At 45.7% G+C, this 27,496-nt stretch overlaps 1 long non-coding RNA gene across 1 annotated transcript; it reads left to right on the forward strand.

Annotated features, from left to right (window-relative positions):
• Nucleotides 1-1,850: 1,850 nt before the first annotated feature.
• Nucleotides 1,851-26,495, forward strand: LOC137570885 (uncharacterized). Its single transcript, XR_011031217.1, has 3 exons — nt 1,851-2,018; nt 19,218-19,474; nt 26,417-26,495. It is a non-coding gene; the product is annotated as an uncharacterized lncRNA (long non-coding RNA).
• The last annotated feature ends 1,001 nt before the right edge of the window (nt 26,496-27,496 follow it).

Below are 27,496 nucleotides of genomic sequence, written 5' to 3' on the forward strand. Positions count from 1 at the left end.
AGCTGCTCCTGTATAAAGCTGTGCATGAGCCCTCCATGTACAAGTGCGGCCATACTACTCAGTAGCATGGAGCTGCTCCTGTATAAAGCTGTGCATGAGCTCCTCCATGTTCAAGTGCGGCCATACTGCTCAGTAGCATGGAGCTGCTCCTGTATAAAGATGTGCATGAGCCCCTCCATGTACAAGTGCGGCCGTACTGCTCAGTAGCATGGGAAAAATTGGGATCAAAATGCGGCGTTTCCGCAAATGCCAGTACCTGCGCTGTCTGAACTTAAACAATGTTCCGCGTATGTTTTGCACTCGTGTGAACCAAACCTCAGACTTTCCTAGTGGCTCTGGGTCACCATGAGCTATCTGGGTATGGAGTGGTAAGTAATGCATCACATTCTACTCAATGTCATTATTTTTCCTCTGTAAAGCTGTGTACACACGGTACAATTTTCCATCAGATCGGCGGATCTAACTGGTCTGATCAGATTCCGATCAATAACGCGATCAATTTTGGGTAGTTATCAATGCAAAATTGATTGCATTATCGATTGAGAGCAATTTGGGTGTCTACACATGATGCATTTTCTTATCAGATCACCCATCGTTTGAATGGAAAATTGTACTATGTGTACTGGGCTTTAGTCATGTGATCCAGTGAAATTGTTACGTTGTCCTTTCCCTGCACTACAGAAATGCTTGAACAGAAATGGAAATAGATTATTGAAGGACAAGTACAGCGAAAAATGTAAACATTTAAAATCTGACAAAACGTTTTGGACTAGTCCATCTCCTCATGGGGTTTCCCAGAGTTTTCTCTGTTTTTAAAACATTTCCAGAGTAGCAGCTGCTAAGTCTAACTGCCAAAAGAGTGTGCATGTAGGGAGGCTGGCTGGCATCTTACTATGTTGGCAGTTAGAATTAGCAACTGCCATACAAGAAATGCCTTTTGTCTGTTCAGTCAAATTATAACTGCTTATGTTTTTCGCTGTAGTGGTATTTTAACCATAATCACAAATGAAACACAATAGTAATTATTACAACTAAAACAGCTATTAACAGTCAGTTCTCCCCTGCTGCTGGCCCCCTGGTGCAGGAGCCCAATGCCAGATTTCATCCCTCTTCCTACACTACTGTCTTTTCTCACAGGCAGCTCAGTCAGTTTTCTCCTTTAGTAAAGCGTAGCCCCGCTCCTCTCTGTAACAGGCAGCTCAGTGTGCTCTCTTTCCCAAGCGTAGCCCCTCCCCTTTCAGTGACAGGCAGCTCAGTTCTCCCCATTAGAAAGCGTAACTCCGCCCCTCTCTGTGACATGTGGCTCAGTGTTCTCTTTCCCATACATAACCCCGCCCCCTGTCACATACAGCTGTATTCTCCCTTTACCCAAGCGCAGTCCTGCCCCGTCAGAAACAGGTGTTCTCCCTGTCCCAAGTGTAGCCCTGCCACCTGTGACAGGCAGCTGTGTTCTCCATGTTCCTAAGCTTAGCCCCGCCCCCTGTAAGAAACAGCTGTTCTCCTTTTTCTATATGTAGGTCCGCCCCTCTATGTGATAGGCAGCTGAGTGTTCCCCCATCCCCAAACTAGCCACGCCACCTCTGCAATATGCTGTCATGTTCAACAATATCACCCTTTTTGTTTTAGCTGCATTTAAATCAGCTCATTGCCGGTGCAGAAAACTCGCCCCGTATACCTTCTCTCTCTAATCCCCCTCAGGCCTGTCCTAGTGATTGCTCTGGCGGCCACCAGGGGGAGCTGCTGATAGATAGAGGTAACATGGGCACTCACATTTGGCTGCTGCTCTTCTGCCTCCCGTAGCTAGACGGAGACTCGTTAGGCGGAGCCTCTGCCCGGGAATGCCACTCTTGTGTGTGGAGCCTCGGAGAGTCTGGAGACACGTCCTCCTCTGGTATCTCCGCCGTCACTCTGCCAGTCCGCACGGGCTGCTTCTCTATGACGTCACTTGCTTCCGCAGGAGCTCGGGGTCTGCAGCTGCACGGGACTCCTGGTGACGTCAGCCGGCTATTCCTCTGCAGGTGTGTGATGTGCGTGCGGCATCCAGCCTGCCTGGCAGTATTTATATATGAATAGTATTGGGAATACTGAGATCCTACTCATCCTCTAAGCATATTGCTATTTGCTAGTGACATTCATGTAATGAGAGTATAATGACAGCAGCACTGGCGCTGTGTGGGGTGTGTAGGAGAGGATCAGTCTGACACCAGCAAGCTTTGATGGGTTCCCCTTCTCATGCCCCTCCCCCACTGGTGATCCCATGGCCAGCAGGCATACCACCAGGGTATAACATGGCACTTCATAACAACACTGATCTCCTTCACACCCTCACATGTGCCTATAATAAGTGCAGCCACCATGAGACTCCTTCCTCCCATGAGTGCAGCCATTTTCCCTTCCCCAGCTCACTTACCAAATATAGCCATCATTCATTGCACCCACAAGTTGAGGCTAGGAACACACTAGGTGTTGCGTGAAATGTTGCATTTTGCTGCATATGATTTTAAGTGCGTTTGTGTTGTGCACATGCATTTTGCTTGCGTTCTAATGCGTCTGCATTTCGCACATATAAATCGCAAGTGCATTTTTTTATATGTGTTTTATGCTCCTCACTAGGACGTCGACAGGAAGCGGAAATATATCAACATTTGCGTCACCATTAACATACCTTATGTGTGTTTTGGAAAAATATGCAGCAAGTTCAGCGTTTTTAAAAAGACATATTGCAGAATGCAAAACAGATGCGTTTTTTTATGTGGCCCATTGACTTACATTATATGTGCTTTAACGCTAGCAGTTCTGCCTAGTGTGCTCCTACCCTGAATGCACAGGCTTACTGATACCTTCCCTCCCCATAGTAAGTGTGCATCAGGCCACACGTCTGCTCCCATAACAAGTATGACTATCAGAGCTGACACAGGAGAGAGGGGCCAGCTTTCTGTGCAGCAGTGAAACCAGATTAGGAGGCACTTTTCAATCAGTGTATCTGAAGCCAGGAATGCACAGCAGAGACACACCCCACCTGAGGTCCCGTTTCCACAGACGCAAAATTTTCAGCATTTTCTCGCATATGATTCAGACGGGAAAACGCAGAAATCAATAGGCGGCAGTCCAATTGGCATGCAGGGGTAAAAATCGGACAGCATGCTTTTTTTTTTTTTCTTTATACAGAGACCTGCCCCTGGCCCCAAAATATTAACCGCTTTCCCGCACGCAAACCCCCTTCCTGATGCGTAAGCCTTAATTCCCCCCCCCCCCCCCCCTTACACACACATTACCCCTTCCTGATGGCTAACCCTTAAACCCGCCATGACAGGTGTCCATAACGGTTAGCCCTCGTACTCCCTGCAGTGGAAAGCACCAGGTCACTTAGCATTCACTTTAACCTAACCTAGGCAGCTTTGGCTCTGTGCTGCCCTTGTTCTGCCAGTGATGATAGCACTGCCTGAAAGGCTGTCCAGACCTTGTATTTATAGTGCAAAGAGTATTATGACATCAGAAGGGTCTGTACTATGACATCAGAAGGGGCGTGGCCAAATTACCCAGACACTAGCAAGGGAAAACCCCAGACATGTCCCCAACTGAAGATTCTGGAAATTTCTATACAATGTTAGCGATTGGCTCTTCATCTCTTAGGGCCTGTACACACTGCTGTATTTGCGCTGTTTTTAAAATCGCATGCGTGTTTTTAATCGCAATTAAAATAAGAAATCATGAAAATCGTCGTGACATGTATTGTACACACTGGGGCAATACTTTTTAGAAAAACGCAATCGCAGTGACTGCTGTGTTATTTAGTCACTGCATTGGAAAAAACGCAATGCATGCGATTTTCATTTCGTTTTTTAGGTAAACAATTAGGAAACCAGGAAAAGAAGGCCTCAGCAAAACCACAAGCGCATTGCAAGCACACAGAAATCGCAAGTAGAAATTTGATTGAAAAATGCAATTGCATCGCACTGTGTTTGCGCTTTCGATTTTCAGTCTGTACATGCCATAAGGTGTTTTTTTCCCTAGAATATCTTTACCTCTTAGACTGCCAGTTTTTTGTCAAAATGCGAATCAAAATGTAATTAAACTTTCACCGATATTTTACTACAGCTAAATGTACTCTCACACACAATACTCCCCGACCCCTATCCGTTAACCTCCCCCCCCCCCCACACCCACACACAACCCCTCTTCCTGGAGCCTAAGGGCCCGTTTCCACTAGTGCGTTGCGAAATCGCCGGCGAATCTCCGCATGCGATTCTGCATGCGTTTTTTGCCGCGATTTCGCATAGGTTAGGGTAATGCGATTTAAACCATGTCACTGCCTGTGTGAATTAACACTGGTACCTAAGCGAAATCGCATGCGAATTTGCGGTAAAAAATGCATGGGGAAAAGGCATGCGATTTCCCTATTAAATACATTGCGTGCGATTCGCCTGCATTCCACACGCAAGCGAATTCTGAGGGCTCTGCCGTGCAGAAAAATCCTGCACAGAAAAACGCACAGCAAAACTGACAAGTGGAAACAGGCCCATCCACTTGTATTGGCTGTGCGAATCCCATGCGGACAACGCATGCGAATTCGCGATAGTGGAAACGGGCCCTAAGCCTTAATCGTCTACCCTGTACATTACCCCTTCCTGATGGCTAATCCTTAACCTTACTGGGACAGGTGGTCATAATGGGTAGCCCTCCTACACCCTGCAGTGGAAAGCACCAGAAGACTAAGCATTCACCCTAGTGGGGAATAGTCTGGGTTATGCTCTCAATACTAGGATGCCAGGGTTCAAATTATACCCTCCACTCCAGGAAGACCAGGTACTGCTTTCTCCACTCTCCGTAAAGCAGTATTCCCTCATTCCCCACAGCGAAGAGTACCACCACCTGCCATATGTTTTTGGGATGTGGGAGGAAACCGCAGTGCCTGGAGGAAACCAACGCAGACACAGGGAGAACATACAAATTCCATGCAGATTCAGAGTGCCTTGGCTGGGATAGCAGGCAGAGACCCAGAGCTGCAAGGCCTTGTGCTGCTCTTGCACTGCAACTTCTCACAGCACTGCCTGAAAGGTTGTCCGGACCTTGTATTTATAGTGCAAAGTGTACTATGACATCAGAAAGGGGCGTGGCCGAATCACTCAGGCACTTACAAGGGAAAACCCCAGACATGTCCCCAGCTGAAGATTCTGGAAAATTCTATAAAATGTTAGCGATTGACTCTTCACCTCCTAGGGCCTGTTCACACTGCTGCATTTGCGTTGAGCTTTTAAAATCGCATGCGTTTTTTAAATCGCAATTTTTTATAAAAAATCATGAATATGGTTATGACCTGTACACACTGGTTCGATGCGCAGTGACTGCTGCGTTATTTAAGCGCTGCATTTGAAAAGATGCAGGAAAAACCCAATGCATGCAATTGCGTTTGTTAGGTAAACAATCAGGAAACCAGGAAAAGAAAGCTTCAGCAACACCGCAAGTGCACAAAAACCGCAAGTAGAAATTTGATTACAAAACACAATCGCATCGCACTGCAATTGCGCTATCGATTTTCAGTGTGTACAGACCCTAAAGTAATTTGCGGAAAGCGGAATTTCCCCTCAATCGGAGATTGACATTTCTGACCATGCCTACTGAATACAAGTTATACAACTGAGGCCAGCTTCATACTGTATATCTGCGGTTCCAGCCAGAAACCCAGAGCTGTAAGGCCTTGTGCTGCTCTTGCGCTGCATCTTCTCACAGCACTGCCTGAAAGGCTGTCCGGACCTTGTATTTATAGTGCAAAGTGTACTATGACATCAGAAAGGGGCGTGGCCAAATCACTCAGACACAAGGGAAAACCCCAGACATGTCTCCAACTGAAGATTCTGGAAATTTCTATAAAATGTTAGCGATTGGCTCTTCATCTCTTAGAGCCTGTACACACTGCTGAGTTTGCGCTGTGTTTTTAAAATCACATGCGTTTTTTTTAAATCTCAAAAAATCTTTTTGAAAATCATGATCACCTGTACACACTAGGGCAATGCATTTTTAGAAAAACACAATTGCAGTGACTGCTGTGTTTTTTAAGTGCTGCGTTTTGAAAAATGCAATGCATGCGATTTTACATTGCATTTTTTTAGGTAAACAATCAGGAAACCAGGAAAAGATAGCCTCAGCAAATTCGCATGCACACAAAAATCGCAAGTAGAAATTTGATTAAAAAACACAATCACATTGCACGATTTGCACTTTTGATTTTCAGTGTGTACAGGCCCTAAGGTCTTTTGTTTCTAGAATGTCTTAACCCTCAGACTGCCAGTTATTTTGTCAAAATGCTACAAACCAGTGTCAGTAATGTTTGTATTGTATTACTGCTATGGGGCGCCCAGTCCCGGTGCTCGGCTCTCAGAGCCGCGCAACGCACCGAAATCAGCTGATCCGATCATGACCATCTGCCACATGTTTTTGGGATGTGAAAACCTGTGTGCCCGGAGGAAACACACAAAACCATATAAACTCCATGCAGATTCATAGTGCCCTGGCAGGCATTCCAACCAGAGACCCAGAGGTTTGTGCTGCAACCTCTCACAGGACCTTGGACCTTGTATTTATAGTGCAAAGAGTACTATGACATCAGAAGGGGCGTAGTCAAATTACTCAGACACTAACAAAGGAAAACCCCAGACATGTCCCCAACGGAAGATTCTGGACAATTTTATAAAATGTTTGCTATTTTCTCTTCATCTATAAGGCCAGTTTCAGACTGCGGATTGGCGCTAGCGGTGCCGCACCGCAGAAAACGGTCTTCGGTTATTACCACGTTAGTATACTGTAATCTCCGTCTGGCAGCCGACCAAGTAGGAAGTGATGCTCCCTTCCTGTAGCCGAAGTGGTCACGTGCACAGAATCCTATTGCTAAAATATGCTTCCGCGCTTGCAGGACGCGAAAAACTGCGTCAGGTTTTTTTTTTAAAAATACGAGTCTCCATAGACTTGCATAACTTTCGGTCCGCTGCAGGAAGTGCTTTGTGTACACTTTACTTTCACTTTTGTCAATGACCACCGGCATCTCTCCAGCGCTGAGACCTTCAAACTGTCTGCAAGCATAACAAGCCTGTGACGCTCCTCACGCAGGAGCAGTAGCGACTTTCTGATGGGCTCCGTCGGAAATAACAGAGCCTGAGATCCGCTCTACTGCGCAGGTGCAGACACCTCACGCTTGTGCAGTACAGCGGACACGATTGGGCTCAACTATTTGTGCTGGAGCCCGAACGGAAAGCCGATACTGCACGAGGTGCGTCACAGGGTTGTATGGGTCTGGAGCCGGATGTCTACTGCTCCTGCTGTAGGCAGATTTTCGTGGGATGCCAGCGCTGGAACGGGGGTGCCGAGAAGGACAAGGAAGCCTCTTTAGGATCCAGAGGCTGCCCCCTCCCAAGGTAAGTTTTCCCTTTAGGGGCACTTTTTTTCCTTATAGGCTCACTTTAGTGATTAGTTTAGAAAAGCACAAATAATTGCACTGGTGATATTGTAATGGAATGACCCAGGCCTGTCACCGGGCAACTCCCACATAGTGCTGGCTCAACAACCCCATGAATGCAGTTCCCAGTTGATTTCATATATGTTTCAGAGATCTACATTCCCTTAAAGGATTATTAGGAACACCTGTTCAATTTCTCATTAATGCAATTATCTAATCAACCAATCACATGGCAGTTGCTTAAATGCATTCAGGGGTGTGGTCCTGGTCAAGACAGTCTCCTGAACTCCAAACTGAATGTCAGAATGGGAAAGAAAGGTGATTTAAGCAATTTAGAGCGTGGCATGGTTGTTGGTGCCAGATGGGCCGGTCTGAATATTATTTCACAATCTGGGATTTTCACACACAACCATTTCTAGGGTTTACAAAGAATGGTGGGAAAAGGGAAAACCATCCAGTATGCGGCAGTCCTGTGGGTGAAAATGCCTTGTTGACGCTAGAGGTCAGAGGAAATTGGGCCGACCTGATTCAAGCTGAAAGAAGAGCAACGTTGACTGAAATAACCACTCGTTACAACCGAGGTATGCAGCAAAGCATTTGTGAAGGCACAACACGCACAACCTTGAGGCGGATGGGCTACAACAGCAGAAGACCCCACAGGGTACCTCTCTTCCCCACTACAAATAGGAAAAAGAGGCTACAATTTGCACAAGCTCACCAAAATTGGACAGTTGAACACTGGAAAAATGTTGCGTGGTCTGATGAGTCTCAATAGAGTCAGAATTTGGCGTAAACAGAATGAGAACATGGATCCACCATGCATTGTTACCACTGTGCAGGCTGGTGGTGGTGGTGGTGTAATGGGGTGGGGGAGGTTTTCTTGGCACACTTTAGGCACCTTAGTGCCAATTGGGCATGGTTTCAATGCCACGGGCTACCTGAGCATTGTTTCTGACCATTCAGTATAGCAGAGGGGTTAGATGTAGCGAGTGCACACTATATGACAGCTGAAAAAGCATTTAGAATGATGGTGCAACATCCAGAATAATGTATAGTTCATTTAATATTGCTAAAAGAAAAAGGAGTTTCCGGGAGCAGCAGTTAATCATAACAGTAAAACTCTGCAATGGGGAGAAAATGAAATGGTTGCGCATCTAACCAAGATGCACCTGATAGATACTCACTGCATAGGGCTAAAAAAGCCTCTCAAAGGCACAAGTGTGCTCATTGCAGTGAAACAGGTGCATTAAGAACTAATGCATCTCACAATACAAACAATGGAAGCAAATCCATGCGTTACACATTATCCGGTGACCTTACCCTTCTCTTATTGAGAGAGACATCTGTTCCACGCTGCAGAGCATGTTAGCAGGGACAGCTCGTGCAGCCTTCTCTCGGGGACCCCACCCTATCTAAGTTTAAAATCACCCAACATTATGGGAACATGCTAGCAACGTTGACTTGGGAGCAGCAGGCCATATAAAGGGGAAGGGGTGTGGAGTGGGCGGCGCCCCAGGAACTCTCACTGCCCGGGGACACCGCCCACAACCACAACCCAAAGCGAAAGAAATACAATACTATGCAATGGGGAGAAAATGAAATGGTCGCGCATCTAACCAAGCCTTTGAGAGGCTTTTTAGCCCTATGCAGTGAGTATCTATCAGGTGCATCTTGGTTAGATGCGCAACCATTTCATTTTCTCCCCATTGCATAACAGTAAAACTCTAATAGACTTCCTTAAAAGCTTAAAAGGTACTTTCATGCAGCAATTAAATTGTAGATACAAACAAAGAGATACTTATCAAGCACATGCAGTCTGATAGAGGTGCGGAGGAAGAGTCGACGGCCGTTTCAGCCCCCAAATCAGGGCTTTCTCGAGACCGAACTTCTTTTTCTCTTAGCAATATTGTTTCTGACCATGTCCATCCCTTCATGACCACCACGTACCCATCCTCTGAAGGCTACTTCCAGCAGGATAATGCACCATGTCACAAAGCTTGAATCATTTCAAATTGGTTTCTTGAACATGACAATGAGTTCACTGTACTAAAATGGCCCACACAGTCATCAGCTCTCAACCCAATAGAGCATCTTTGGGATGTGATGGAAAGGGAGCTTCGTGCCCTGGATGTGCATCCCGCAAATCTCCATCACCTGCAAAATGCTATCCTATCAATATGGGCCAACAGTTCTAAAGAATGCTTTCAGCACCTTGTTGAATCAATGCCACATAGAATTGAGGCAGTTCTAAAGGTGAAAGGGGGTCAAACACCTTATTAGTATGGTGTTCCTAATAATCCTTAGGTGAGTGTATGTTAAATATTGTGAACAGTGGCGTAACTAGACATCACTGGCCCCCCCTGTGAAACTTTGGATTGGGCCCAATCTAATACTAGGCATACACGGCTTGTTTTTGAGTCATTTAGATGGCTCGATAGATAATTTCTGACATGTCCGATCTCCCGTTCGACTGTTTCGCCACTCGATTCCAGAGAGCAGTGAATGGAAAAAGATAAGAAAACCGAGCGGAAGATAAGAGAATCGACTGCAGAATTGAGCGGCAAAAACGAGCCATGTATGCCCAGCATTACCCACTCCACTGTGTCAGTAATCAGACTGTGTGTGGTAAGAATCTAGGAATCTCTTCTGAGGGATTGCTGAATAAGGGCCAGTCTACAACTTTTTTACAATCGGTGACTCCTTTGTTTGTAATGTTATACTTAAAGTCATCGGAACTTTGCTGCAGTGTACGGCCCGGTTCACATTAGCGCTTTTTTCTGGAACGTAACCAGAATGTATACTGTACAAACGGAACGGATGTGAATGGATTCAATGTTAACCTATGGAACCATTCACATGCGTTCGTTGGTACAGATACGTTCCGTACGTTCCAGTCCCCGGACCTAAAAATTGTTGCAAGCCCTAATTTTCCGGACCGTTCTGCTTAGCGGAACAGATCCGGACAAAAATGCAGCAGCATTGGGGGCAATGGGAAACAGACTAGTGAAAAAACGGACCGTTCCACGGGGGATGGGGGCATGGGCCGACGCAAATCTAGCGACGGGAGTGTGAGGGGAGGGTGCGTCATGTCACTAGTCACATGATGCACTGTGTAGTCACAGCGGAAGAAGAGGCGCCTCTACCACCGGCTGCTGCTGAAGCTTAGGTATGTATTTGCTGAGTAAAAACCAGGGCTGTGGAGTCAGAGTTAGAGTCGGAGCAATTTTGGGCCGTCGGAGTTGGAGTCGGAGTCGTGGTTTCAGAAACTGAGGAGTCGGGAGTCGGATTCGCATGATTTTTGTACAAAACCACAGCCCTGTTAAGTATTAGACTAAGGAGTCGAGGAGTCGGAGTCTGAGCAATTTTGGGTACCCAGAGTCGGAGTCGTGGTTTTAGAAACTGAGGAGTCGGAGTTGGAGTCGGAAGATTTTTGTACCGACTCCACAGCCCTGGTAAAAACGGATCCGATCAATCATTGATCAGATCCATTTTCACTATGTGAACAGGGCCACGGACGAGCCATCCGGATCCAATGAAGCGGAGACCGGATCCGCTCACCGGATCCTTTTGGCTCAAAACGCACATGTAAACTGGGCCTAAGACAGATGTTTTTTACGAAGCCTAGGGAACAGGGACAGTGTACAAATTCCAAAGTGTGTATGATTCCTTATCTGTGTGGTTGACACATGCAGTCAATATAACAATGGTAGGAGAGCAGAATACGTTTTCTCTCCATGCCCCATAGGTGCATACACACGCCTGATTTCTTCAAACGATGGGTCATCAGACCCGCCCACGGGGCAGCTATTCTGATGAGTTTGCCGGTGTGTACAGTCTGTCGGTAGGCTAATATGACTGGTTTTGACTGATCTGACCCGTCGTTTGATGAAATCCGGTGTGTGTACACACCTTTAGTTGTCCTTCTCTCAAATGTTTCCCCCTGTGGCTTCTTGGCCCCCCTGCGGAGGCATCCCTTGCAGGGTCTATTGTTACACCCCTGTAAAGATTCAGGAGTCTTTCACACTGGTGCGGAGTAGCATTTTATCGCAGCTTGCCAATATGCCAATAACAGACTCTGGGTGCTTTCATATGGCGTGCAGTGTGCTGCACCGGAAGTATTCTGCCTAACGCGAGCGCAAACCTACATTGCCCACCAAGCAGTGACCACCATTGCGGCGATGTGCAGTGGACTGGTAAGTCAGGTTAGTGTATGGTGACGCAGGGTTTTTTTTAAACTTACGCAACGGCGTTGCGGCGCGTATGTGCAGAAGTGTATTTTTATAATACACTTCCTTTTTCCGGAACAGCGCAAGCGAGCGTCACTTCCGGTTTTACTGTCAGCCAGAAAGTGAGTATCGCGTATTAACGCAGTAATCCTGGGAAGGCTGTTTTTTGCCGTGCGGTCTCCAGACCACACCGCACCGCTAATGCAGATATCCAGTGTGAAACCAGCCTCAGCTAATGCGATAAGATTTTGTTATTGTTAAAACCTTTTAAAAAAATATTGACTTAGAAAAGCAGGAGTCATGTGACAGCAATTATTGAACTGGTTAATAAACCTCTTAGTCTAGTGCCCACCACAAGAGGCTTCTACATTGGCCTCAATTCACTGAGCTTTATCATACACTTTATCAAACCTTTGATAATTTACTAGCACAAGAACCAGGAGAGGAAAAAGGGCTGCGGGTGATCCAAATGAATACGTCAATAGTCAAGTTTCAAAAAATATCAAAAAATGTTTACTTTATTAGATATACATTATCTTAAATGCACATAAAAATGGATCAAGTTAAAAACACTATGAGATGGCCATCCCACCACGTCAACACAACATCCCACTGCCACACTGCCCACATACATACACCCTATGATGGATGAAAGGGACATGCAATATCAGAGTCCGCCTTGACCAGGCAACAGGTAGTCTCCACAAGTAAGCTGGAAGAGCATATTGCAAGCAGCAAGCAGTTCATGCATAAATAATGTGGCTACAGCCGCCCGGTTCTGTGGGTAAATGTAAACCAAGATATGGATGTTATCAGTCTCTCCAACAACAGTAATGTAACCAGGGTAATGTCCACAAGACAGCTAGCGGCAGTAGCAGCAGAAGAAGCAGTGAAAGCTATACAAGCAAGCACATCTCCGTTCACTACATGACATAACATTATGTGCTGCTCCACCCTATCAGTGGTGCTAAAATGTGGCAGCTCAGCACCTCTGCTGGCTGCATTATAGTGCCATGCATTGTGACCCTGTTATGTTCAAACGAACGGGACTGCCTGACTCTGGGCAGTTTCTTGGGCAGGTTGACTGCACTGGGCACAGACCGACAAGTAAAAAAAGGGGGGCGCAGGCAGAAGGACATAACCGCTAGGGAGCTGGTGGCACATGGGGTAGCCGAACAGAAGAAGAAAGAAGATTACCAGTGCGATCACCTTCCTTGACTCCTCCTAGGCTGTCTGCGGCCGACGACAAGTCACTGCAGACTGTCAGTGCGCGGCCCCAATGGAGGAGTCGGCTTTCCAGGCACTTTTCACCTGTGTGTTTTCCCGGTCCCTGCTTCCTCCTGGATGAGCGACTAGTAAGTAGGCAGATCTACTTGTGACCTGTGGCTGAGTGACTGTCCCTAAAGAGTAAGGGTTTGCGAGTCCACTGGGGTGGGGAGGAAGGGGGCGCAATTTTTGCACCCTTGCCCTGGGTTCAATTTAGCCTAGAAACTGCCCTGGTCTGACTCCACTGCTCAGAAATTTGTATGGTCTAATTTAATCTCCCCATATACTCCTATATGGGACAATCCTAAGCTATCTCACTTCACCCAGATTCCTGACCCCAAACTGTGGGCCACATCGGGAATTAAAAACCTGCAACATATTGTTCATAATGGATTGCTCTTAACATTTAATGAACTTAAGCAAACCTTTTCCATTGTGAATAAGATGTTATTTCGCTACTTACAGCTTTGCCACGCATTTTCTGCGCAATTCCCTGATAGTGCGCCAGAGCTGATAGTTAAAGATTTTGAAAAAACACTTCTGACACAACACCTAGATAAACCTCTTTCAGTTGTTTATTCAATTTTATTAGCCAAAAGCAATGAAAAACTTCTTAGGTCCCAGGAAAAGTGGAATGCAGACATTCAGGATATAGATAACATGGATTGGGAGGATATACTAGAAGATTTTGTTAAAACTCCTATCTCAGCTAGGGATAGAATAATTCAGGTTAAGTTTTTGCATATAACTTATCTCACGCCGGTACGGATGCACAATATCTGCACCTGTCAGAAATGCACACAAAAATCCAGACTTTTTGGACGGATATTTTGCCATCGTAGACGAAATCTTGGAATCTCACTTTGATTGCACACCTAAATTAGCCCTTCTGGGTTTATTTGAAGAACAAACATGTAGTAACCATGTACAATATTTAATTCGCATATTATGTTTCTACACAAGAAAAGAAATCCTAGGAGTCTGGAAAGGTAATACTAAACCATCTATCAACCAATGGAAACGCACAATTAACACTGCCCTTCCTTTACATCAACTGACATATAAAAATCGCAACTGTCCACAACGGTTTCATAAAATATGGGCACCATGGTATAATAATATTATGACGGCTGGTTCTGATCTTGAACCCTGAATCCATTTTTTGTATTAACACACCAATAGATTGATGTTATGGCATTGTGGGTGGTGGCGGGGGACAAGCCCGGAGTCCTTTTCTTTTCTTCTCCCTTCCTTGTTTCCTTCTTTCCTTTATTCTGGTCTATATTTCTTTTACTTCCTCCTCTTCTCTCTCGTCTAATTCTCTATTTCTTCCTTTCTTGTTCTTTTTATGGCACGGTTCTCCTACTGCATATAGATATACTCGTGGATAATATAAGCTTTTCAAGATATTGGTTCATGTCCATGATGATTGATGTACTAGCTGTTTGCTTATGTAACCAGACCTATTTTAAATATATCACCCACTCTCTGTAATAATGCTGTTTACTCATGCTACCTAAATTCATAACTCCTGTTTGTGGGAGCACTGTGCTATTTCCTGTAATGCTTCTCTTTATGTTTCTAAATAAAAATTGATTTGTGAAAAAAAAAAAAAGAAATTTGTATGGTCACATTTTATACACAGCGCTGCAGCTCCGGCAGTTTGATCAATGCCGTGCTAGTGGAGGGGATTCCCAGCCAGCGGCATTATGGAGGTTGTGCAGAGCAGTAGTGAAGGGAAGAACTGCTAACTGGTGCACAGTCCTTGTGTAGTGACCTCACTACTTCTGGGTTGTCCGTCTGTAGTGTGCAGGCCCTGGCCCAGAAAGTGCAGCTGCGGATGGGACTGCCCTGTGTGATGTGCGATTGCACAGATCGCTCCCAGCCAAGGGCACGTGATCAAGGACGTGCGCAGCCTGGCCAGCATTTGCGCACTACTAACGGACCTCGCTGACCTGGAAGTAGCTCTGAGGTCACAACACAGGGACTGTGTGCCAGCAAACAGGTCTTGCCATCACTACAGAGTAGCATATACCATTTGTGCACCACTGCACACTGAACACACCCTGATTCTCTTACAAACCAGGGATGTGGAGTCGGTACAAAAATCATCCGACTCTGACTTCTCAGTTCATGAAACCGCCAACTCTGACTCCAACTCAGAATCCAGGCACCCAAAATTGATCCGTCTCCTTGGTCTTATACTTACCAGGACTGTAGATTTGGTACAAAAATCATCCGACTCCTCAGTTTATGAAACCTCCAACTCCAACTGATTCCAGGTACTCAAAATTGCTCCGACTCCAACTCCGGCACCACAATCCTGTTTAAAGAAACTCTCAGAAACTTTTTAATACAATATTTCACAAAAATTAGTACACCTGTCATATTTTTGTAAATTGTGGGTGTGGAGAAAGCTAGTGATAGTTCCCTGGTCTGCAAGAGCAGCTAACCAGTCAATACTTGAGGTGAGAGGGATATTGAGACTGCCATATTAATTTACTTGTAAACAATGCCAGTTGTCTGCCAAACCTGTTGATCTTCTGGCATAAGTAGTGTCTGAGGTCAAAACCCTGGAACAAGCATACAGCTAATCTAGTAAAGCCTGAGTCAACTGAGTCAAAGTACCTGATCTGCTGCATGCTTGTTCTAAATATATGGCTGAAAGTATTAGAGACACAGGATCAGTAAGGCAGCCATGCAACTGGTATTGTTTAAAAGGAAATAAATATGGCAGCCTCCATATCCCTCTCACCTCAGGTTCCCTTTACAGAAATAAGGCCAGGGTTTTCACTAGAAGGGCAGATACTACTATTAAAACTCAAATATACTGGTCACATACTGAGAAGACCAGATTCTGTAAAGAAAGCCAAGCTCTTGTGGAGCAGGTTGAGAGGGTCCCAGCGCTGGAACGGTGAATAATACTAAAAAATAAGTCTAGTGTTGCTCCTGGATTTTTTTTTTTTTTTTCAAAACAGAAAAAGAACATTACAGTAGTTATCCAGTACATGAGCTTAGGGGAGGGAGCAGGCTGGATTTACCATAAGGCACTGTAGGCTTGTGCCTACAGACGCCTGATGATGGAAAGGCGGCTCATTCCCCTCCCCTAGTGCCTCCCTGCCTCCTTCCCTATGTAGAGTCCCGAGCAGAGCGCAAATGAGAGGTTACTCATCCAGCTCTCTGCATTCCACTGATTAGATATCACTTCAGTCGGGGGCACCACTACCTACTTAATACTGAGGGTACTTCTGGCTACCTAATACTAAGGGCCACCTGTTGCTATCTATGAAAGGGAAGTAAGGGGTAAGTGACAGGTGGGCGAGCCAGCACACTTGTGGTGCGGTTCGGCGGGGGGTTCGTAGGCTCATGTAGGGCAAAGTCTAGGGTGCCAGGACATCTGTGCCTATAGGCTCCATAGATATAAATCCGGGAGGGAGGGGTGAGGTAAGAAGGTGGGGGAAGGGAGCAAGATATAGCAATACTCCTAGAATATTATTGGAGGATTTGTAAACTACCTGCTTATGGAAGGCATCAACCTAATGGGAGCACTACAGTTCATTTTGTCACCACACTCTACCACATGTCTCTATTGCACTATATTATGCAAAACAGAAGGTATTTGTGATCATTCAGGTTGGAGTGAGCATTTGATGTGTCCCACAAGGCATCACTGCTGAATGGTATGTTAATCATCCTTTGTTTTCCCTGTAATCTAGCCACACCTCCAGAACCACTAGAATACAATGATTTGTCAGCTTGTTAATTTTACAGAGCCACAATAATCCAACATGCATACTAGAGGTGTGGTTAGTTTACAGGGACAACAATGCATAATTTGCATATTCAGCAGTGATGCATTGCTTTTTGGTCCTTTATAGCCACTTACACACTGCTTGGAGTTGTGGTTCACCATAAGCTTCCTGGGTAGTCTGTAACTTTGAACTACATTACAAATGCTACCGCTGTACTCTGCATTTATTTCAGTAGTAAATCAAATCATTATATACTAATACCACAAGGGGGAGCCATTGCATTGTTTTCTGTCTTTTGAAAAGAAAAAGAAAATCCCATTTCTCTTTTTAGAACATGGTACAAAATATTATTTATGTGTGGCTCTGTGTCTATCTTTGTTCATCTGTCTGTCATCATAATGCTGCCAAAGGCTAATCTTTGTGTTGCTTCCTGATGGCACGGAAGACCATTCACTACAGCAGGAACTCCATGACACAGCCTCTCCTCATATCTGCTCCAATTCTCACTTACACATGACTACCTGACAAGGAACTTATTTGTATGAAGGTCGCAGGAATACATGGCATGCATTCTGAGATTACCTTACTCTCTCCCACATCTCTCACTACAGTCCTGGCCAAAAGTTTTGAGTCAAAAATATGAGTTTTCACAAAGTTTGCTGCTAAACTGCTTTTAGATATTTGTTTCAGTTGCTTATGTGATGTACTGAAATATAATTATAAGCACTTCATAAGTTTCAAAGGCTTTTATTGACAATTATATGAGGTTTATGCAAAGAGTCAGTATTTGCAGTGTTGGCCCTTCTTTTTCAGGACCTCTGCAATTCGACTGGACATGCTCTCAATCAACTTCTGGGCCAAATCCTGACTGATAGCGACCCATTCTTTCATAATCACTTCTTTGATTTTCTCAGAATTAGTTGTTGTAACATTTGGTGAGTCAGCTGCGGCGAACAGCACCGCCACCGCAGCTGCCTCTGTGCCCCTGTCCGTCTCACCACCCGTACCTCGGGCGTCTAGCACGCCGAGGACGGGTATATCGGGGCCCCATAAGGTCGCATTGACGCGTGCGCGCGCGCGCACCGTCACGACCTTTATGGGAGGAAGAGGCGGCTCAGCTGACCGAAGGGTCAGCTGACGTCACGCCAGGCGCCCGCCGCTCCTGATTGGCCAGGCGCAGGGGGGGGGGGGGGGGGGGGCGTGCCTCAGGCTCTCCTCGGGCTCTTAAGCCCAGAGGATTCATTCATCGGGTGTCTGGCGTTGCGAATGCCTCGTGTGAGCACTCGGACCTAGTCAGGTTCCTGTGCATGATAGATGTATATGCACTGTTTGCGATATACATCTATCTATAGTTAGTTATTATATTTGATTATCTGTGTATGACTCCTAGCTCTGTGTGACTACCCTCCTGTTTAGTGATTCTGTACTTTAGCCTATCTGATCTTACTGCCGACTCTCCCTGATTACCATTTACTCTCTGCCTTCTGATTCTGTACTTTATCTGCCTGCCTGTTGCCGAACTCGATTTTGTCTGACCTCTCTACTCACCAGTGAGCCCTCATCACTGGTGAGGTGTTCGCTGTACTGGACAGTGCTCGCAGCTCCTCTGGTGGGCTCCTGCCATAGCTGTCAGTAACTACTGTTGCACCTAATCACACAGTGCTTTCAAGCATCACTCTTGTCTGTGTACTATACCTGCATTATTAGTGATTCTGCAGATCACTACATAATCAGGTATAGCATCTGTATTATTGGTGATACTGCAGATCACCACATAATCAGAGATCTGGTTGTTGCTTACACTGATTATTACAGTTGTTTTTTGTTTGTTCACCCGCCTCTTGCAAATGACCACAAGTTCTCAATGGGATTAAGATCTGTGATAAGGCATGCTATTTGTCTTGGTGAATCAAGCCCATTGTATTTATTCATTTCTGTGGCAAAGAGTTCACTTCCAAGTGACAAAAACATTGTTACACAAAAGCGCTTTTCTAAGCGCAAATCACAAGCGATTAGAAAACCGCTTTCAAAATCGCTCTGCGCTTGCGATACTGCTGGTGATTTATACTATGAACAAGGCCTAAATGCTTGGAAATAGTTTAGAACCAATTATCATGTAATATAATTAAATATATGTTTGTCAAGGGGTACTTGTGATATACGTTTACTAGGCTAGGGGGTACTTGGCAAGTACAGGGGTTTAAAAGGGGTACATACCAATAAAATGTTGAGAAACACTGCTGTAGTATATGGACTGGTATTTTGATAATCTGATAACATCTCATCAGTAGATCATGTGCATAATTTCCTGTGTGTTTGCTGATGGGTGGTTGATAGGTGTGGCGGCGCCGTATGTTCGTGGGATGGCCATCCTGTATATAGCATGCTTATGTTGTAAGGTGTTATGTCTATATTTAGCAAATAAACTATGATATTTTATATGCAGCTTGTTTTCAGATTTCTTGACTTATACTGTTCCATCCAACTACCTTTTTGTTTAGTATTGCATTTGCTTTCCATCAGGGTAACAACTATAAATCATGGGGTACTCCAAAAACTCACATCCCTATCGGCCATGAAGACTCCAATGACCAGAAGATCCATGTGCCAAGGGTCATATAACAAGTATCGTCACCATGTTCGGCCTCCACCTCTCCTGCTTTGTAGGGGCAGCACTTGTACTGGAAGGAAGGGGGATAAAAGGTCGGGCCACCCTACAGTTATAGACCTGCCGGAAGCTGCAGGCTTTGCTCCTTCTACAGTTGCACTTATTTTTCCAGGTAATTTAGTGTTAGGACTATAGCAAGGAATAGTTTTTCAGAAAGCGTTGCAGACTTAATGCTAAAGTCACTGTATTGAGTTTTCAGAACCAAAATCTAATCATGATGTAGGCTAATGTATCAGCTTGGGAATTAGGGAAACACATGCCCCTTTATTAAAAGTCCATTAAAATTAGTCAGTCATCGCCTAACTAGACTGTTACTTTAGTACAAAGGTAAATTTTGTCAAAATCTAGTGACCCATGGGGCTTATTCAGCAAACAGTGGAAAATTTACCGGTACATATGCAAGTTACGTTGCGCAAATAGCATGTACGTAATGCACGTATTATTTACTTGTTACACAATATGCATAACCTGGATTGTAGATTTCAATAGACCGGCTCTACACACTCCCATAACATGAGTAGCCAGTCTATTGAAATCTGACAGAGATAAAGAGAACCTGAGATGAAGACAATGGCTATATTTATACTTACCTGGGGCTTCTTCCAACCCCATGAGGTGCATGGGGTCCCTTGCCATCCTCTCCAGCCACGCAAGCGCCCCTGCAGCCGAGTACTTTGCAGGCGCAGAATGCTCCGGGGCACGGAAGTGTAGCAAGGGTGGCCAGATTACCTGGAGGGATTAGAGGAGGATGGCGAAGGACCCCACACACCTCATGGGGCTAGAAGAGGCCCCAGGTATATACACCCTGTATATACTAGCTGATGGCCCGGCGTTGCCCCGGTATGTATTTGGCTGGTGTTGGCTCCACCCACTTTTTCTAACCCTAACACACTCAATGACCTAGTTTGTGAGCTTTGCGGTCTTTGGCATCAGCAATTTGCATTGCAATGAAACAAATCTGATTGGATGTTTGTGGCCCCACCCCCCCTTTTCCGAATTTTAACCCCAGTCACCCAATGACCAACTGTACCAGGTTTGAGGCTTGTGCCATTAACAGTGCCAGAATGGCAGCAATTAACTATTCCCCTTGAAAATCAATAGGTGAATTTTGATTGGCTTTTGTAGGCTCCACCCTTCATTAATCCCAGTCACCCAGTGACCAACTGTGCAAAGTTTGAGAACCCTACCATTAACGGTGTAAGAATGGCTGCAGTTTACATTTTCCCAGTGAAATTTGTATTTGGCTCCGCCCTTCCATTCAGCCATTCAGTTGCGTAGCTAATGAGCTGTGGGCCCCAATGCAAGTTTTACAATGGGGCCCCCCAGCACGCTATACATAACAATTGATACGGTGCACCAAAACCTAACAATGGCAACTACAGTGTCAGAGGTGCAGGAATGGAATGGTGAACAGTTTGTTAATGATTACCACTATTTAACGTATTGTAACGATTGCGGAATCGTCTCCGTGGTCAGCGCACCAGACGTGCGCTGACGCGGCGGATTTCCTCCACAAGCGTATAATTGAGGACACCCAGGCTAGGTGCTATGCACCTGCAGAGGGAAATTCCTGTCGGCCGGTGGAGCTGTGGAGTGCAGAGGAACAGCTCCTCTGCCCTACCACACACGCCAGACAGGAATTGTACGAAGGGAAGAAACGCAATCGCAAAAGAAGCGATTGAGAGTGAGCACAGAGACAGATTGTGTGTGTGTGCATAAAATTAGTCGCCAACCCGCGACTGTGCACACACCACAGCAGATAAGAAGCAGGAACGCGATCGCGAGAGGTGCGATCGCTAGACGTGACACAAGGTACAGCAAGGCGGAGCACGAGAGTAGCAAAGGCACAGCAAATAATACAATAAGGAAATACGGAAAATAACAAACGCTAGCTAACCGCAAACACCGCACTCATTCGCAACAGTGCACACGGTTATGCGCGGTCTCCACGTGATAAGCACAATAGAGACAAGCACGCCTAACTAACCATTAACAGACAAACATGAAACAGAGGACGCGAGCGCTTGCTTAACGGTTACCTCACCGAGCCTCCAGCAAGCGCAGCAGACAAGACAGACACACGAAAACAGGGACAAGCGACAGAAGGATCCCCAGCTCTAGCGAAAAGTGGCTAGCGCGATCCCAGAAGACAGAACAGAAGGATCCCCAGCGCTAGCGAAAAGTGGCTAGCGCGATCCCAGAAGACAGAACAGAAGGATCCCCAGCACTGGCGCTAGGGCGAGTGCGATCCAAACACACGGCAGACAGAACAGATGAGGTAGGCAGAAACAACCGCTGTTCCAACCTACACTCCAGACTCAATCAGAAGGATCCACAGCCGCTAACGCAAGGGCTTGTGCGATCCAAACACAAGACAGACGGAACAGGCAAAACAGATAATACAACCTGACTGGACTAGAAGGGGAGCCTAAAGCAACCCCCAGGAATTAACTATACTAGATAGCAATGGCTGACACTCCAGCAGTGTCCATCAGGAACAGACCATGGAAGGGAAATGTCCAGCAAAGCATTCTGGGAGCAGAATGCTTTTATAGTGCCAGTCATCAAAAGAAGGCAGGTAAGGGATTTGCATGACTAATGTATGCAAATCCCTCAGCAACACAAGCTGCACAACTGACAGAAGGTCTCCTTTCCAGAGTCCTGCAGCAAGCAAACCTAAACAATGGTCAAAAGGCTGCCTGCCTGCGCAGGCAGCTGAGCGGATTCTCACAGTACCCCCCCTCCTAGGGTCGAATTCCAGACGACCCTCAAAACTGATATCTCCAAACCACTTTAACAGAAGACTCATGAAGGTCGGGCCAGCCCGACAAGGTCCAATTCCAGAGTCAGTCCACCCGAAACCGACCTCATCGGAAACAGAAGCCACCGAAACATGCCCGTCAGCACTACAAGTCTCAGCGAAACACCCATCAGGACTGTGGATACCAGAGAAGAAGCCATCGACACCCTCCAGACAATACCTACCACCTTCCAAGGAGCGTCCGAAAATACCAAATCTGCCACAAAACCTGTTCGAAGTGTCTCTTTCAAAACAAAAGCCGCTGTTGATCGTATTCAGGGTACCAAGCAAAACTTCTCTCGGAATCTCCCAGAACGCCTTGAAGCTCCGTAGAGATTCCAAGAAGCCAGAACGCTCACCAGGCTCACATGGAGAGCTACCAAGCACCCCCATGGAACCTATGACAGCTCCAGATTCAGAATTAGCAGGACACCCATCAAGATCAGGACTTTCAGGGACCACTTCTGGGCATGCAAGCAGGCAGGCTAAATCAGAACATGTCTCCACCGAGGAAGCATCTGAGTACGCTGGTAACCGAGGCACACTTGGACTTTCTGGGTCACAGAGCACACTGGGGTACACCAGCACAGGAGAAACCTCAGGACATGTCGGGGAACTGCTAACCTCAGAGTCCGGCACGACAAGACCAAAACCAGGACCGGGCAGAAAATCGTCACGAGTAGAGGTCACAGGTACTGGTCTTTCAAAAGAAGACTCGGTCTCAGGCTTAAAAATCTCAATGACTGTAATGATATCTGACAGAAATTCATCATTGACTACACATGACTGAAGCTCCACCAGAGCTGAAAAGGTAGCTAGCAAGGCAGCAATGCCTACTGAAGTGGGCAACACCTCAGAAGGACTTGGGGGGCAGGAGACGTCTCCTACAAGTTCTGCACCCTTTGGGAGGAACTCGGAGATCTCCAGGAGGTCAGACAGGACCTCAGGAACATCCTTTTTCAAGTTTCCTAAGAAGGATTCTGAACTATCCATGTTACAGGGCAAAGCTTGAACTTTATTTTGTGAACCGGGCAGATGTCCCAGGGAAGGTTCCACCATAAACTGAGACTGAATTTCATCATCAGGACAGGGATACACAGAAATATCTAGTGAAACTAACTCTGGCCTTCCGAGTTTCGTTTCACTGCAGGGAAATTCCTCCATAGCAGTCAAACCAGACTGCAATTCCAAAATAGCAGAGAAACAGGTAACAATGGTTGCAATACCTAGACGAGCCTCCAGGGACACTGCAGGAGATTTTAAACAAGGTAATATTGACTCATCCAGATTACTGGGTGGAGAGTCAGTACTTACTTCAGAATCAGACTCGCAAATGTCAATGCGAGTGGACATAATGTCTTTATTCATGATACAGGGCAGGCTCAGAGACATCTTCTCTGGACAGAGCAAAGGTGCTTCAGTATCAGGTTCACAAAACCAAAGTGCTGTCTCACCCTTAGACTCGGCTAACGATGTCGAATCCGAGGAGACAGAACGCAAAATTTGCGAATCCACAATCGCTTTAGGTTGCGAAACCGAACACTCCAAAGACAGGGATTCTGAGGTCTCCAGGCTGGATTGCTGGATCTCAGAAACGCCAGCTGACAATGTACCTTTACAAACGTCACCTGAATGACGTACACATAATTCATTCAGAATCATTTTCCACATACAAATCAGCGGACTCACAAAGTCAAATTCACACCCCTTTTTTTCTCTTAAGGCGGATGCATAACTTGTACATGCTCTCAAGACAGATTCACTTCTGGCAATGTAGTACTCACAAAACGACTCTGAATCGTTCTCCAATTCATACGACAACGCTTCGAGCTGTTTTTTCTGGAATGGGGGCTCCCATTCACACCTGACTAGGTCTGAGCATTCATACTGAACAATGTTAGGGGAAGTTGTGACAACAACATGAGGAATCATATTAATTTTACTCTTGAAACTGCATAGTTTGGGAATTTTCCCCATAGCAAGATCATAGATGGAGGATCTTAAAGTAGTACTGAGAGAAGAAGATCTGTTTTTACACAAGGGATCCCACAAATCATTGACAAAACTGACACACTCACGCCGATCACAATCGACAGGAACATCTGAGAAACAGGCATCAGATCGCACAGATTTAACCTCTAAACAAACGGGAGAAACTCCATCAGAATTCACGCAGGTGTCCACAGTCAAGGCACACCCATTCATTTCAGGTCGCACAGTGTCCAAACTCACTTGCTTTACCCCAGAAAGACAGGAATAATCATGTGACAATGGTGTCTCTTTATTGGAAATAATTGGTTGGTGTGTGTGCAATCTGTCCAAAATAGTCTGCCACACATAAATCACTAGATCCACATCACACTCATCACATTCATCAGAATCGATCAAAAGGTACATAGAGTCGAGACAATCATTCAGGTCATCCGCGCTCTTTGCGATATAAAAATCGCAAAAGGCTTTCCAATCGAAATCAAACTCTTCCAACAAGGCCCCAATCTCCCATGAGGCAAATGGCGGTTCAAACAACCCAGTATCTAGGTAATCTCCATATGGGTTGGGGTCAGGAACGAGGACAGACTTTTTAACTGCTTTAATGTAGTGTGCGATCCTACCTATAATAGGATCCACATATGCCTTTGCCTCAGGCAATGACATCTGAAACAAATCGAAGGTTCCCTCTGCCCTGGGAATTTTGGTTTGGCTGGACATTCTGTAACGATTGCGGAATCGTCTCCGTGGTCAGCGCACCAGACGTGCGCTGACGCGGCGGATTTCCTCCACAAGCGTATAATTGAGGACACCCAGGCTAGGTGCTATTCACCTGCAGAGGGAAATTCCTGTCGGCCGGTGGAGCTGTGGAGTGCAGAGGAACAGCTCCTCTGCCCTACCACACACGCCAGACAGGAATTGTACGAAGGGAAGAAACGCAATCGCAAGAGAAGCGATTGAGAGTGAGCACAGAGACAGATTGTGTGTGTGTGCATAAAATTAGTCGCCAACCCGCGACTGTGCACACACCACAGCAGATAAGAAGCAGGAACGCGATCGCGAGAGGTGCGATCGCCAGACGTGACACAAGGTACAGCAAGGCGGAGCACGAGAGTAGCAAAGGCACAGCAAATAATACAATAAGGAAATACGGAAAATAACAAACGCTAGCTAACCGCAAACACCGCACTCATTCGCAACAGTGCACGCGGTTATGCGCGGTCTCCACGTGATAAGCACAATAGAGACAAGCACGCCTAACTAACCATTAACAGACAAACATGAAACAGAGGACGCGAGCGCTTGCTTAACGGTTACCTCACCGAGCCTCCAGCAAGCGCAGCAGACAAGACAGACACACGAAAACAGGGACAAGCGACAGAAGGATCCCCAGCGCTAGCGAAAAGTGGCTAGCGCGATCCCAGAAGACAGAACAGAAGGATCCCCAGCACTAGCGCTAGGGCGAGTGTGATCCAAACACACGGCAGACAGAACAGATGAGGTAGGCAGAAACAACCGCTGTTCCAACCTACACTCCAGACTCAATCAGAAGGATCCACAGCCGCTAACGCAAGGGCTTGTGCATTCCAAACACAAGACAGACGGAACAGGCAAAACAGATAATACAACCTGACTGGACTAGAAGGGGAGCCTAAAGCATCCCCCAGGAATTAACTATACTAGATAGCAATGGCTGACACTCCAGCAGTGTCCATCAGGAACAGACCATGGAAGGGAAATGTCCAGCAAAGCATTCTGGGAGCAGAATGCTTTTATAGTGCCAGTCATCAAAAGAAGGCAGGTAAGGGATTTGCATGACTAATGTATGCAAATCCCTCAGCAACACAAGCTGCACAACTGACAGAAGGTCTCCTTTCCAGAGTCCTGCAGCAAGCAAACCTAAACAATGGTCAAAAGGCTGCCTGCCTGCGCAGGCAGCTGAGCGGATTCTCACACATATCTACAGAATTGATTATTATGAGCACAGGGCCGATAGAGAGCTAATACTGTAGTTGAGGAAAGGCCCATCGTGGCCCCTCTGGCTCAAGGGCCCCGATGTGGTCACTACCTCTGCAACCCCTATTGCTACGCCCCTGCAGCCATTGTTGCGTGATCGAGTAACAAACATCCTAACTTTTGCATTTATAATATTAGTGATATATATCACTAATATATGTATATATATATATATATATATATATGTATATATATATATATATATATATATATATATATATATATGAAGAATCCTCTCTCTCTTTCCAGGTTATCAACAACGTCCAGCTATTGAGTCTTACTTTATCTCATCTGATCAACATCACAAGTCTTTTAAAAGTGGATAACCTAAAATATGGTATAAATAGCTAAACAAAGATATATATATATACTAGCAATTTGTGCATAAAACCACACTCAATACATGTATACTTGTTATGTGCCCTAGAAAGTGCTCCTTCCAAGGCTCTGGAGATTTGATGTTAAATCAGCACTGGCCAATGTTCCAACTTTAAGGATCACTATGGGCGTCCTCGCTAGCTTAGCCCACTACTGAACTGAAAAGTAGTCTGAAAGTCAGCATTTCTACTTTGCTCTAAAAGATTCCTCACAGCTTTAAAGCTACTATCCCAGACATTTTTTTTTAGCAGAACATCACTGAAATGACTAAACAAAGCACTTTAGTCCTGCTATTCAGCTTCAAATCCGCATCCACACTAGAAATAACAGCATCTTTGTTTGCATTCCTATATTGATATGTGCGTGCGTGCGTGCGTGTGTGTGTGTGTGTGTGTGTGTGTGTGTAACAATTAAAAAACCCTTTCTGTGAAGCTGTCTCTGCTCAGGCACACACAGAGCTCATAACAACTCATTAAAAGATATTAATATATGATAAAAAGCAGTTGGAATAAAATGCAATGACTGTTTTCAGGGCAAGAAAAACTACACTTTGGAAACTTGTAATTTGTAGACAGACAAATATTTCTTGTGCACAAAACCAAATATAATGACTGTATGAATAATAAACAGTAGATAAACACATATTTATTGAATGTTATGTCAGAGTTTCAGACCACTTTAAAACAGGGGTCAGGGGTCCTATAGGATTCCTCTGCTCTCCTCCGATAGCTGGCCTCAAAGTTCTTGTGAGGGAGGCTCTCCATCTCTGGGGCCTGCAAAGAGAGTTAACAATTTTGAGCTATAATCTCTCAATGGTGGAGTTTGTGGTACACCAGCTCCATATACTTGCTTGTATACTTACTTAGTCTTATATGTACGATTGGGGGCATTGGGTGGAGACCTACAACAGGCGTCCAGATGTCATCGCTGACCCTCAGGTAGTGTTGGTGT

This window comes from Hyperolius riggenbachi, chromosome 4 (genome assembly GCF_040937935.1).
Source record: "Hyperolius riggenbachi isolate aHypRig1 chromosome 4, aHypRig1.pri, whole genome shotgun sequence".
NCBI lineage: Eukaryota > Metazoa > Chordata > Amphibia > Anura > Hyperoliidae > Hyperolius > Hyperolius riggenbachi.